Genomic DNA, 15,520 nt, shown 5'->3' with positions numbered 1-15,520 from the left:
CTAGTAGTATATAAGTCTTCATCCGGATTGATATCTAGAAACTCAACAACTTAGGTGATTTGCGTTTAGATGGTTGTGGTTGCAAGTCCTGTTGATGTTACTGGGCTGATGAGTGGGTGTCTTGTGGTCCGTAATTATACGTGAAAAACTTAGGTTAGGTTGAAAAGAGGGTGCAGATATTAATCTACCCCATGCTACTTAGAAATACTCCTAAGCCAGTAATCAGCTTGTTGTGTGCTCTAAAAAGAAAATCTAAGTTAGGAATTCTGTGCAACTTACAAAATCCTTAACTATTTTCTACGCCACGTCCCTAAGTTGGTTCATGTCTGGTATTGTGTCCCCAGCTAAGGGCCCGTATCTGTTAGATGCAAAAGCCGGGCAATAGCTATTGGGTTGCCCAAAAAGTAATTGCGGATTTTTTTTTAAAAGAAAGTAAATGCATTTTTAATAAGTCTTAGAATGAACTTTAATCAAATATATAACTGCCATTTTGTTCGATAACCTTTTGCCATCTTCCTGGCAAATTTAGTATTCCACGCTCATAGAACTTCTGGCCTTTATCTGCAAAAAACTGAACCAAGTGCGATTTTATAGCCTCATCATTGCCGAAAGGTTTACCATTTAAGGAATTCTGCAAAGATCGAAATAAATGGTAGTCTGATGATGCAAGGTCAGGGCTATATGGTGGATGCATCAAAAGTTCCCAGCCAAGCTCACTCAGTTTTTGGCGAGTGATCAAAGATGTGTGCGGTCTAGCGTTGTCCTGGTGGAATATGACACCTTTACGATTGACCAATTCTGGTCGCTTCTCCTTGATGGCTTTATTCAATTTGTCCAATTGTTGACAGTAAACATCCGAATTAATCGTTTGGTTCCTTGGAAGCAGCTCAAAATATACCACACCCTTCCAATCCCACCAAACAGACAGCATAACCTTCTTTTGGTGGATATCAGCCTTTGAAGTGGTTTGAGCTGGTTCACCATGCTTCGACCATGATCGTTTTCGACTAACGTTGTTGTAAACAATCCATTTTTCATCTCCAGTTATGATTCGTTTTAAAAACGGATCGAATTCATTGCGTTTAAGGTGCATATCACAAGCGTTGATTCGGTTTGTTAAATGAATTTCTTTCAATACAGCTTTTTCACCAGTCCAAGACTTTTTATGTGATAATGAACGGTTGATTTTGGTATATTTAACTTCTCTCCTATCTCACGCTCAGTTACATGATGATCCAATTCGATTAATGCTTTGATTTGGTCATCATCAACTTCATTTGGCCGACCTGAAAAATCCGCAATTACTTTTTGGGCAACCCATACACTGATCTTCTTCTTATTTCCTTTCAATAATAGCCTCGTCTTCTCACGATCTGGATCCCTCCATAGGATTTTCGCCATCCTACCGACCACAGGGTTGCCTGCGCATTCATCGCTCAAACCCTTAACTCGGACTGCGTCGACTCGAAAGGCTTCGGGTTAACCAAGTTTAATGACGGCAATCCTCTGGCCTTCACCGCTAAATAGTCTGCCCTTTCATTGCCCCTTACTCCCTTATGGCCCGGCACTCAAACGATGCGGATTTTACCATCCTAAGAGAAGGTGATGTGGAGGACTTGCACAGGCTGTTAAATATGACACCAATCATTTTATTGGTCAGAATCGTTAAACCATGGACTTTCATACTCAACTGCCAGCATATTTCCGCCATGACATTTCCATATACACTTAAAAAATGCTAGTCCTAATTTTAAAGATTCGAGCCAAAAATTAGTAAACTTAATTTATAGGGGAGTCCCAACGCTGTGCAACAACTCTTTAGGGTAAAGTTTTTATATGTCAAATTTTATATCACAAATGTCGCCAGCGTTAGGAGGGAGTGAGAAGGTTTTTTTTCGATATTCTCGCCAGGATTCAAACACAGGCATTCATTTTCATGGGCAGAAAAGCTAAACTCAGTGCTACGGTGGCCTCTTTCTACTTGTATGGTGGCTTCGAATATTTATTCCACTTACAACTAACAACATCATCAATCATTTGCGATTTAAAGTTTCTGGCCTAGCTGGCTGGACGGTATGGTTGACAGTATTAAAAGCTTTCTATAGGTCCAGCGCCTAATGGACCGTCCTTTGACATTGCTTGGCCTGGCAGAGACCTTGGCTAATGTGCGCAGTGTTGGCTATGCAATCTAAGAAATACGTGGTGATGCTAAATACATGAAAAATTTCCAACAAGGCTCTGCCCTTTGCTAAAGTCCATTTCAGGCTATAGGTAATCAACTTCTGCTACATCCAGATTCTTCAATGTAATTTTATACGATAAGTCTGTTCTTTTCTGGTTGAGTGCTTTCCAGGCTTTAGTAAGTTTAGTTTAGTAAAAAGTCTGGGGTGCGCCCTGTGAAATGCACTTTTCCCAAGAATTTCGCCCACTATAAGCACAAGAAGTCTTATCTTGAGATCGGTTTACATTGCAGCTATATTAGGTTATTGACCGATTTGACCCATTTGCAATCCCAATCGGCCTATTAAAGAATGACGAAATTAGTATATGCACATCCGATGGTGGAGGGTATAAAAAATTGTCTACCTGCCACCGGACAAGGTGGTATGTCATTGTCAAACTACCAAAGCCTGCATTAAAATCTCCAATGGTTAGAACCTTGTGTATGTGAACATCCTTTCAGACTTCCTACATGCATGTCTAGTAAGGCCCAGAGAAATTTCCCAACATTATTCATGGTGAAGGGCCGAATGATGTGAAAACCAATTGACAGAAATCTTAAATTATGCCTCCAAATATGCTTTTGCCACATAAACAAAGTGTAATAAAAATTAATCATGTAAAGCATACTTTACGGAGACTTGACTTATAATGCAAAAACTGTGGCCTACTTTACGGCGACTAACTAGTGTTTGCTGAATTTTAACAAAAATATAAATGTGATTTTTATAAAAATGGCTGCGATGAACCAAAAACGTAACTTTTCCATTTGAAACTAAAAGAATATACCGCCAGAGGATTGAAAACAACCCTTTACCTTGACAATCTCGAATATGTGCTTTCTCAGCTTGTTTGTGATTCGCTGAGAAAACAGAATCCACAATTTAAGCTCTTTTGTTTTATTGTTATTACTTGGAGTGTTTATATTTACTGCAATTGTTTTCATGTCTTCTTTACTTTGGGTTTGCGAGCTACAATGCCTTTGCCAATTTCAACATCGCTCATTGCAGTTGTGTGACAGTGTAATGTAACATAGGACTTGTAAGCCACTTTAACAAGTGATACTGCCACAGTACAGTGCTGCGACAAATGTTGCTAGAGCAAATTTGTTGACATGGTAAGGCAACTTGTGGCACCGAAGTCAAGATTCATGGAAAAATAGTTCAGCAGGTGGAAAGAGGCAATTAAAGTAAGAATTTTCAGTCATAGTTCCACAGATGAGGTTAAATTTTTAAGGACAATCTAAAGTGTCTTGTATAAACTACGAGTCTAAATTTCGATTCTAACGGATGATGAAATTAAACATTCAGATCTGTATGTATAGATCCGTACTCAAAACTATGGACAGGCATATAAATACAGAAAATGTTGTGTAATTGAACAGACTGACATGGGAAGAACAACCCACAGTTCGTTTTTTTTTTTTATCGAAAAAAAGTTAAAGCATAGTTGAAAAGTATGCATGGAAGGGCGGAGGAAGCCTGATACAGGCAAGGTCGGGCTGACACTGGATTGTTGAATGAATATCTTTACCAGCCTTTTTCTTATTTGTTGACAATTCCAACAATTCCATATGGAAATCTTCAATTATCAAAGCTTTTTCCCTTCTGTGTGGCACCTTAGTTAGCCCACCTCATTTTAAATTACACACTACATTGAACTAAACCCTTTTTTCCAGTCGGTGAAGTTCGCTTGTTATGATGGCATTCGTTTTTTCTTCATTTTTGCATTGTGCTGCTCTCAAGTATAAGCATGGAAATTGTTATTGTTGTTTTCTAAACAATCATCCTTGATGATAGGGCTCCCCACAGTTTTTTTCTCTTTCTCAGCTGTTGGAGAAAAATTGGCTGAAGCGAAAGTGGCATGGCTTGAGTTACAAACGTCATGGCATATTTATTGTTGTTGTTTTTTTTTATATAAACAAAAAACAGCAGGCCAGAGGAAGCAGAGAATTTCCACAAAATACATCAAACAAAGAAAATAAAAAGAAAAAACTAAACAGAAAATTGAAAAAATATCCTGCGGATGCCAAGAAAAAAAAAAACATGTAGAGACAACCCCTTTTTTTCTGCAACGCATCATACAATAGCATATGATAGTGTACGACTATGTGTGCGTTTTTGTTTTTGCAATCCTTTGAAAATACGTTTACTAAGCTTTATGGTAAATTGTTTAGAAGTGTTTATGGCGTATTTATGTCAATGTATGTGTGCGTATGTGTTTGGAGCTGGGGTTATGTTTAATGGCCTACTCTTCACACATACATGCACACAAATACTCTTCCTCTCGTTTTCCTTTTATGCTCAGAGATCCCCCTTCAAAGTACTCATCGTACTTAGCCACACAAAGCCATGTAGGCAATGCGATTCCCGTGGCTTCAACTAAACGAAACACACATCCGTTTCCGGCCCATAATACAAGTTTCCATTCATTCATCATGCTGAAAACTAGAAACATTCAAAGCATTGCAGACGCATTTCAGTCGAAAGGGAATTTACGGGGAACAGTGTTGCCAATATGAAAGATTTTTTTAATATTTCGTCGATATTTTGTGTCAATAGATAGTAACAAAAAATTTTATTTTTTTAAATTTAACATTTATAACAAGTTTTTCTTTATTATCAAGTAAAAACGTGTTAATTTGGGCCGGGACGACCTTTGGATACCCACCACCAAGGATATAGTAATCATCCTATTTTATTATAACTCCACTACTATATCCATAGTTATATCTTAATACAGACTGGTCTCGATCATATTTTGTTGAGGTCCAGAGAAGTCATATACAAGTAACGAAATCAGGCAAGAAATCCGCTTTTTATGGGATTAAGATCCACAATTAGAAACTCAGTCTATAGGACAGCTATATGTGTATAATCTGATCTAATTCATATTTGGGTCAAATGTCGAGAGGTTCAAAATAACTCACTATCTCAAATTTCAACGAAATCGGGTCATAGATGCAGCTCTTATGGGCTTCAGACCCTTTCTTGGCAAAACTGTCTATATGACAGCTATATCTAAATATAGTCCAATCTAATTCATGTTCGCGTCGGTTGTTGGGAGGCCTAAAACTACTCACAGTTTCAAAACTTAGCGAAATCGGATAAAAAATATAGCTTTTATCGGTTATATATTGGGTTGCCCAAAAAGTAAATGCGGATTTTTCATATATTCGGCTTTGACAAATTTTTTCACAGCTTGTGACTCTGTAATTGCATTCTTTCTTCTGTCAGTTTTCAGCTGTCACTTTTAGCCTGCTTTAGAAAAAAAGTATATTTGATTAAAGTTCATTCTAAGTTTTATTAAAATTGCATTTACTTTCTTTTAAAAAATCCGCAATTACTTTTTGGGCAACCCAATATTTCGATATAGCTGTCATATGTCATGTCCGTCTGTCTGTATAGCGACACCACGATAGTGGTCGAACGCGTAAAGCTAGCCGCTTGAAATTTTTCACAGACACTTACTCTTGATATGGGTCATTGGGGATTACAAATGGGTCATAACGGTTCAGATTTGAATATAGCTCTTATATAAAAATATCTCCCGATTTGATTTTTTGAGTCCCTCGAAGCCGCAATTTATGTCCGATTTGGCTGAAAATGTTCTGTTATAACTTCCAACAACTGAGCCGGTGAAGGTCTAAATCGGTTTATAACCTGATATAGCTCCCATACAGACCGGTCTCCCTGATTTGACTTTTTGAACCCTTACAAGCCGCAAATTTTGTCCGATTTGGCTAAAGTTTTGCAGATAGTGCTCTGTTATGACTTCCAACAGCTGTGCCAAGTACGGTCCATATCAGACCATAACCTGATATCGCTCCCATATAAACCGATCTCCCGATTTGACTTCTTGAGCCCTAGCAAGTCGCAATTTTTGCCCCATATGGCTTAAATTTTTCAGCTATGACTTTCAACAACTGTACTTACTAAAGTCCAAATCTATCTATAACCTGGAAAAGCTCCTAAATAAACCGAACTCCCGATTTAACTTCTTGATGCCTTACAAGCCGCAATTTGTGTGAAATTTTACATGCGGTGTTCTGTTTCGACTTCCAACAGCTGTGCCAAGTACGATCCACATCAGTCGATAACACCCATATACACCGGTCTCTCGATTATCCTTGATCGGTTCATAGAAGCTTTAATATTTGCTGGTTTGACATAATTTTGGTTTGTAGAATAAAATGGTGCCCATCAACTAACTCAAGTTTGTATAAATTTTTAGCCGAAACCATGGTGGTGGGTTACCAAGATTCGGCGCGGCCGAACTTGGCAAGCTTTTACTTGTTTGGTGTATTAATTTGCATTAAATTGATAAAAAAAAAATAAAATAAAAAATAACAAATCCATAAACAAAAATTTTCTAAAATTTTATTTTCATTTTTTTAGGCGAAGGCCCTAGCCATAATCCCTAATCCCTCAAACAATTAAAAAAAATTTAAATCAATACAACTTCCAACAGATGCACAGAATCATGTGTATACCATGGGAGTAATGTAGTTGTGTAGACAAAAAATCTGTCATTACCCAAAAATGCATGCATTGGGAAATGTACAGCTTATAGACAGAGTTTTCGAGCGTACTTTATGTGGTTTTTATACCATACAAACGTTTTTCGCAATAAACTCCTTAGAAGTACAGCATACCAATATACGGCCCTCAACGCCTTGGCACCTAATATGGCCGATGAGTAATTCTAACCAAATTTCATTCCAATTGCAAAGAAAATCTCCGATTATTGCGCTCGTTTCGAAAGAGAAACAAACGAAAATTGTAAAATTAAATGCTTTTCGCTCTAAAACGGAAAAAAAATTAAAAATTTCGGTAGAGCTTGAGCGGGATTTGAACTTGGGCATAAGGAGAAACAACAAGAGCCGTTGCCGTTTTCTAGCTTTCAAAGCCATCAATACAACTTAGAATAGATGCACAGAATCATGTGTATACCATGGGAGTAGCGTAATTGTGTAGACAAAAAATCTGCCATTATACAAAAACACACTCATTGGGAAAAGTAAACCTTTTAGACAAGGTTTTCGAGCGTAGTTAATGTGGTATTTATATCATAGAGGAGTTTTTCGCAATGGAAATAGATGCACAGAATCATGTGTATACCACGGGAGAAGTGTAGTTGTGTAGACAAAAAATCTGTCATTAGACAAAAACACAGGCATTGGGAAAAGTACAACTAACAGAAAGAGTTGTCGAGCGTGGTTTATGTGGTATTTATACCGTAAAGGCGTTTTTCGCAATCAATTCGGTATAAGCACAACATACGAATGTATGGCCCTTGAAGCCTTCACACCTAATTTGGCCGATGTGTAATTCAAACCAAATTACGAAACGCGTCTCATAGTGGTTGGTGCTTGTGTTGCGATCTCTGGCTTTCCTTTTCCTTTAACAAAGAAAATCTCCGATTATTGAGCTTCTTTTTGAAAGAGAAACAAACGAAAATTGTAAAATTAAATGATTTTCGCTCTAACAGGCAAAAAAAAAAAAATGAAAATGAAAAATTTTGGCAGAGCTTGGATGGAATTCGAACTTGGGCACACAGAGCCGCAACAAGAGCCGTTGCCGTTGCCTAGCTTTCGAAACCTTCCATACCATAAAAAGAAAACTTTATAAATGAAATTTTAATTTTTGCATTAACCTTCATATTTTATCTTCTGGGCAACTCTGCCTGCACTTGAAGCTTTAGAAAAAGGCTTAAAATGAAAAATTATTCATATTTGCTCAGCAAGTGTAGTGATCCGAACTAAGCCTACCAATGCTGATGGCACCGCCGTCAATGCTGCTGCTGTTGATTGGATGTTGTTGTCATTTGCATGTTGCATGGCATGCGAAACATTGACAATAAATTGTGCAGAAGTAATCGCTGCATGAAAGACAACTGAAGCAAGAAAACAGCAAAATGACAAAATAACATCAAGGGAGTGAAAGAAAAAACGACAAACAAAACCAAGAGGAACCCGGAAAATTTCTACTATTCTTTTTCCCCCTGGCATCAGTCAGTCAGTGGGTGGAGCAGCACTTTAAAACTCAGACAGATTTCCTTTCGTTTTCTGTTAGAACTTTTGAGGGTTGTTGATGGTTTGCTGGTGTCTGGTTAAGCATAGGAGGATTATATCATGGCAATATGGTTAAAAAATAACAGCAACATTCAAGCAAATTGCTGATAGGTTACAATGGCTTTTCTTAATGTTACAAACACACACACACACGCACGCACGCATACACACACAGTCATCTAAATATCTGGTTTTCATGCATCATATATTTTAAATTGTTAATAATGCTAAATGGCAACTCAACTGTAAGTTTCTAACTACAAACCAGTTATACGCTAAGGGAAAGAAGGCAGAACATTTACTATGTGGCTCAACCTAAAAGTAGGCAGTAGATTTTAGGGGCGGAAAATTGCTAAAGCTCGCATTTTGCCTTAGTGATTTGTGCTTGGGGTTTGTTATATAGGCATTTTTAACCATGATTTTTAATAAAGTACTTATTTGGAAAAATTCCAAAAAGTGAAATTTGTCTTACTTGTCGTTGCGAAAAGATTAAGGAAATTCTTTAATCGCTTAATTTTATACTCAGGGGGTGGTAAATTATTAGGCCTATAGAGAGGATAGAGGATTTTAAGAAGTTTTAAAGCTTAACTATATGATATGGAAAGATGAATAGAAGGAAGGAAATTGGACAAAGCGATGAATCAAAGGATAGAGGGAAGTCAGGATTGACGGAAGCTTGAAGACTAACAAAGACGAAACTTTGAGTGAAACATGGTCGGAAGACCGTACGAATAAAAAATTCGACCCACAGAAGGACGGACCCAAAATTGATAGACAGTTGCTGCGAATCGAAGACCCATTCACTATAAGACTCAAATAAAATTTATTTGGGAATAGAAAACGAAACTTATATACAAACTGGAAATATCAATTTTCGACCCTACAAAGTACATATACTTCGGATTCTAAGACGATGTAAAGATGTCCGTGTGTCTGTCTTTTGAAATCACTCTACAGTCTTTAAAAATAGAGATATTGAGTTGAAACATTGCACAGTTTTTTTTTGTCCATAAGCGGGTTTAGTTCGAAGATGGGCTATATCGGACTATATCTTGATATAGCCCCCATATAGACCAATCCGCCGATTTAAGATCTTAGGCCAATTAAAGCCACATTTATTATTATGTTAGGCCACTTCTTCAATTTCGCCCCGATTGGTCCAGATTTGGGTAAAGCTGCCAAGTAGACTGATCTGTGGATTTAAGGTTTTACCCCCATTTAAGATGCATTCCTTGTCCGATGTCGCCGAAATTTGGGACAATGAGTTGCAATTTGGCTCAGATCGGTCTAGATTTGGATATAGTTGCCATTTAGACCGATCTCTCGATTAAAGGTCTTGGGCCCATTAAAGGCCCATTTATTGTTCGATTTCGCCAAAATTTGGGGCAGTGGGTTAGGCTCTTCGACATCTTTTTGCGATTTGACTCAAATTGGTGCAGATTTTGATATAGCTGCCATATAGACCGATCTCTCGATTGGGTTTGGGCCCATATAAGGCGCATTTATTGTTCGATATTGCCAAAATGTGGGACAGATATTTGTGTTAGAGCCTTCGATATCGCTCTTCAATTTGGGCCAGATCGGTCCAAACTCGTAGCCAAAGGTCAGTAGGACCACCCCATCCAACAAAAAGCCCCTTCTCCAAATAAAAGCTTCTCCCAAAAAATCCCCTCAAAAAACGATCAAGGTAATACAAATTTGTACAATATTGGCACTCATATTTGACACCAAGTGTATGAGGTCACCACACCACGAAAAAAACCCTTCTTTCCGTACTACTTATACCAAGCAGCACAATATGAGATTCATTTTTAGGCATTTTTATCCCCATATTCACAATTTTTTTTTGTTTTTTTTTCGTCTGAACCGATTTCCTGTAATTTTCACAGATTGTGCTAGTTGGCGGACTCTCCCCCTTACCCCAACAGCACCGCCCAAAATCAAAAGGCGACCGATCGGGACAATAAGGGACCCAAATGAAAGATATTCTGGAGTAGAGTACGAATGCGCTATTAAAATTGGTTTCAAATACCTTTTTGCCCGACCCGAGCCCAAAACTGCCCCAAAAGTACCGCCAAAATTAAAAGTGAACCGATCGCGACAATATGGGACTCAAATATTGAGAGGAATGCAGGAGTACAGTTCGAATATGATTCCTAAAACTGAGCCCAGGTACCTAGGAGGCCACCCTAAGCCAAAAATCCACCTCAAAATCGAATTGGCATATTGGACGATAATGCCAATATGGGGCTCAAATGAAAAGTATTCAGGAGTAGATCACGAATGTGATATAAAAAATGAGGTCCAAGTAACGTCTGAACCGATTTTGATGAAATTTTCACAGATGGTGGAGTTTGGCCCCTTCGGTGAAAAATGGTACTTAATTTAACATATCCGCGAGGGCGGCGGACTCTCACCATAACCCAAATTTATAAAAAAAATGGGAGCATCGATTTAAGTTAAATTTTGTATAACCTAAAACCCACCCAAAGGTAAATGTTTACCGATTGGGACAATGTAGGCATCAAATGAAAGGTATTTAAGAGTAGAGAAAGTACTTGATAAAAAATTTTACCCTAAATCTGGGGGCCCACCCACACCCTTCCAAAAACACCCAAAAATGTTATGTTTACCGATTGGGGCAATATGGGTATCACGTGAAAGGTAATTGCAATACGAAACTTATATTAAAATTTGAGGTAAAGTCTCAGGGGTGCCGGGGCTGCCACTACAAAAACCACGCCCAAACGGACCTGAAGGAGGATCGGCGTAAAATGAAATTTCAACTAAATGTACTTCAGAGTAGAATACGAAACTTATATAAAAGTTTGTGTTATTTTCAGAGGCTGGTCACCTCACTCCAAAATTATGCTCTAAATGGATATGACCATCGAACAGGACAATATGGGACTCAAACGAAAAGTGTTTAAGTCAAGATCTTGCACGTCAAGCTCATGCAAGTCAAGCTCTTCTCGGTATCGCTCACCATTCAAAGTTACGTTACGATGCGCTTCATCTTTGAAGAAGTACGGTCCAATGATGCCACCAGCCCATAAACCATACCAATTTGTGAATGCATTGGTAGCTCTTGCAATACTTCTGGCTGATCTTCACTCAAAAATCGACAACTGCGTTTTTTACATACCCATTGAGCAAAAAATTAGCTTAGTCGCGCGATGAACTTTGCAAGCGTTTTTCGTTTGTAAGACGATTCATGGTTAAATTATAGACCAAGCTAAATATGTTTGACAGTGAAACAAAACACGAAACGTGCATGAGCTGTTTTAACAAGTATTGGCAAAAAGATAATAGACGGAAAATCACCATCTATTAGGTTGCCCAATATGATTTAAGTTCATTCTAAGTTTTATTAAAAAAGCATTTACTTTCTTTTAAAAAATCCGCAATTACTTTTTGGGCAACCCAATATATTCTTGATCGTCGTAAAAATCTAAGACGATCTAGCCGTCTCCGTCTGTCTGTTGAAATCACGCTACAGGTTTTAAAAATTGAGAACATTTTCTGAAACTTTGCACAGATTCTTTTCTTATTCATAGTCAGGCCATAGTCGATGATGGACTATATCGGACTATATCTTTATATAACCGATCTGCCTATTTGAGGTCTAAAGGCCATTAAAGCCACATTTACTATCCCTTTTCGCAATCGAAATTTGGCACAATTTGTAGCATAAGGCTTCTTGACCGAGTACCGAATGTGGTCAAAATCGGGTAATATTTGGATATAGCTGTCATATACCGATCTGCCGATTTATGGTCTAAAGGACCTCAAAGCCACATATATTATCCGATTTCGCTGAAATTTGGCACAATTCTTTGCATAAGGCTTCTTGATATTTGCATCCGGTATTGTCAAAATCAGGCTATATTTGGATATAGCTGCCATATAAACCGAGCTCCTCATCTAAGGTCTTGGGCCCATAAAAGGTGCATAAGTTACTCGATTTCCACCGTAGCGCAGATATTAGCATGCGCGCCTATGACGCTGAATGCCTGGGTTCGAATCCGGGCGAGATCTAAATCAAAAAAAATTTCAGCGGTGGTTTCCCCTCCTAATGCTGGCACCATTTGTGTGGTACTATACCATGTAAAACTTTTCTCCAAAGAGGTGTCGCACTGCGGCATGCCGCTCGGACTTGGCTATAAAAAGGAGGCCACTTATCATTGAGCTTAAACTTGAATCGGACAGCACTCATTGATATGTGAGAAGTTTGCCCCTGTTCCTTAGGGAAATGTTCATGGGCAATATTTGCAGTTACCCGACTTCGCGGAAACTTGGCAAAGTGACCTATGTTAGTATTTTGGACATTCGTACCATATATGGTTCAGGTCGGTCTATATTTACTATATTTAGATACAGCTGCCATATAGACCGATCTCCAGATTTATGGTCTCTTGCCCATAAAAGGCGCATTTATTACACGATTTCGCTGAAATTTGGCACAATTTATTGCATTAGGCTCTTTGATATTCGTACCGAGTATGGTCAAAATCGGCCTATATTCGAATATGGCAGCCATATAGACCCACTTCCCGATTTAGGGTCTTTGGCCCATAAAAGGCGCAATAATTACCTGATTTCGCTGAAATTTGGCATAGGGAGCTGTGTTAGGCTCTTCGAAATACATGTTCAATATGGCCCAGATCTTTATATTGGGTTGCCCAAAAAGTAATTGCGGATTTTTTAAAAGAAAGTAAAGACTAAAAACTTAGAATGAACTTTAATCAAATATACTTTTTTTACACTTTTTTTCTAAAGCAAGCTAAAAGTAACATCTGATAACTGACAGAAGAAAGAATGCAATTACAGAGTCACAAGCTGTGAAAAAATTTGTCAACGCCGACTATATGAAAAATCCGCAATTACTTTTTGGGCAACCCAATACATTTGGGTAAAGCTGTCATATAAACCGATTTCCTGATTTATGGTTTTTTGCCGGTATAAGGCGAATTTATCACCCGATTTCGCTGAAATTCGGCATAGTGAGCTATGTTAGGCTTCCCGACATCCATGCACTATATGGTTCCGATCGGTTTGTGTTTAGATATACTCACTTTACTTTAATTGGCTATGACAGAACATTTGCTCTACTAGCCGAATATAGAATAGCGTTCCAAGCGCCTCGATCTTCTGCGCTCATTCTTAAATCTCTGACACTAAGTTTCGAGGTGTCTTGCACCACTTGATCTTTCCATCGGGCTTTTGGTCTTCCCGGTTTGCGTGTACCACCGAGTTTGCATTCAAAAAACTTCTTTGTTGGAGCTTCTTCATCCATCCTGACAACATGATCTAGCCAACGCAGCAGCTGTATTTTGATACGTGTAACTATGCTATCGTCGTCATACAGCTCGTGGTTCATATGACGCCTATATTCTCCATTCACACAAACTGGTTCATATATTTTACGAAGAATCTTTCTCTGAAATATTCCAAGTACTGCCTCAGTATTTAGATATAGCTGTCATATATACCGATCTTCTGATTTTAGTCCTTGGGGCATAAAAACAGCGTTTGTTACGCCATTTAGCTGAAATTGTACACAGTGAGCTTTGTTAGGCCCTTCGACAACCGTGTTCAATTTCGCCACCATGGATCTATATTTGGATAAAGCTGCCCTAGTGACAGATCTCCCGATTTAAGGTCTTTGGCCAATAAAAGGCGCATTTATTATCCAATTTCACTGAAATTTGACAGAGTGACCTCTGTTGGGCTTTTCCACATTCTTGCCATATATGGCTTAGGACGGGGTATATGTGAAACTTGAACAGTGAATTGTTTTTATCAGACCACTCGAAGTACATGCCAGTTTGGTCGAAATCGGACCATATTTCGATATAGCGGCTATGGTTTCATAAATGATACATTTCTCACCAAACAAAATTGAGTAACCTTATGATTGTTGTGGTTCTTCCAAAATATTAAAATTTAAATTTTTTTCTTAAATCCATCCATTTCCCCTCTCTTGTAAGTCTGAGTGCAAACTCTTTTTTTGTAAAAACTGCTATGCAGCTGCCGCCATATCACTAAGATCAACTTTTATGTTATTTTTAGCCAAGAGGGGGTATTAACACAACTTATGTTTGGTCTAAGAAGTTTTGTTAGTTTAATGTTTACACCTACTGTTTGTATGTCGGTCTTTCAAGGAATTCAAAAAATGTTTTAAAGTACTTAGCAGTTGAGACTCTACGTAAATGCAAGAATTTAAAAACAAAGAAAAAGTTTGGCATTTTTGTACCAGAAACACTTTACCCCCTGGTTTTTGGTTTTTGGATAAAATGAAGTATTTACTTGAATTAAGGAAAAACATATGAATTTCAACAATAAATAATTGCAGTTATAAAAATTACAAAAAAATCCTTGTTATTATCGTTTATTTAACTCTCAGCTCATATTGAAAAAAAAAGTTCTTACATTTCTTTGTTTATTAACAAAATAACACATTCTATCCCCTGCAAGCATACTCAAAATATGAACTTTAAGAGCAAATTAAACACACAGCTAAAACAAGCGAGAGAGAAAACAAAATAGTCCTTCGAAATGAAACCCTTCATGAATTAAACCCCAGGATTTTATGTCTCAAGTGATACTCTTGCAAATATCCAAGTCCCTAAGGAGTGTTTCAAAATAAAATGCTAGGGCTGGGAGGATGGGATGGTGATGGTAATGGTGGTGGCGGTGGTGGTTAATGTGCTATATCTGTAGGTGATGTAGATGATGAAGAAGCAGACCAAAGGACTAAGACGACGATGTGCAGAATGACTATGGTTATGGTGTTGGCAAAATCTCCTCGTGCCAGCCATAAGTGGCATTAACAATGGAGTAACAAACATTTATTATTTAAGTAGGCAACACAAACTGTAAGTTGTTGTTAAATATACAACAACATATAAAGTAAAATCTGGCAAAAAAAAAATTATTATAAAAAAAAAATAAACAAAACATGGAAACACACATGGAAGGTAATATATGGGCATAACAAATATTTTTCATTTGAAAATAAATGTATCCTATTGAGAGTTCAACTTTATAAGTTTAATGCAAAGTATCCCCCTTTTTCAATTATAGACATTTTAGGGTATTGCAAGCAAACCGATAAACATTTCACTAATAGATTTAAAAAATGTTTTCTTTCATTTTTATAATTGTATTTCTAACTTTTTGTTGTTAAATTTTCTATTTTTTTTTCAACTTTGTATGGAATACCCC

The 15,520-nt window shown here is 37.7% G+C and overlaps 1 protein-coding gene across 1 annotated transcript in view; it reads right to left on the bottom strand.

Moving 5' to 3' along the window:
• Nucleotides 1-15,520, bottom strand: part of LOC106085562 (uncharacterized) — a 380,981-nt gene that overhangs the window by 47,618 nt on the left and 317,843 nt on the right. The window lies entirely within an intron of this gene.

Source organism: Stomoxys calcitrans, chromosome 5, assembly GCF_963082655.1.
Source record: "Stomoxys calcitrans chromosome 5, idStoCalc2.1, whole genome shotgun sequence".
In the NCBI taxonomy this organism is placed as follows: Eukaryota; Metazoa; Arthropoda; class Insecta; order Diptera; family Muscidae; genus Stomoxys; species Stomoxys calcitrans.
The sequence above is the reverse complement of the archived record's forward strand: the minus strand, read 5'-3'. Positions and strand labels throughout refer to the sequence as shown.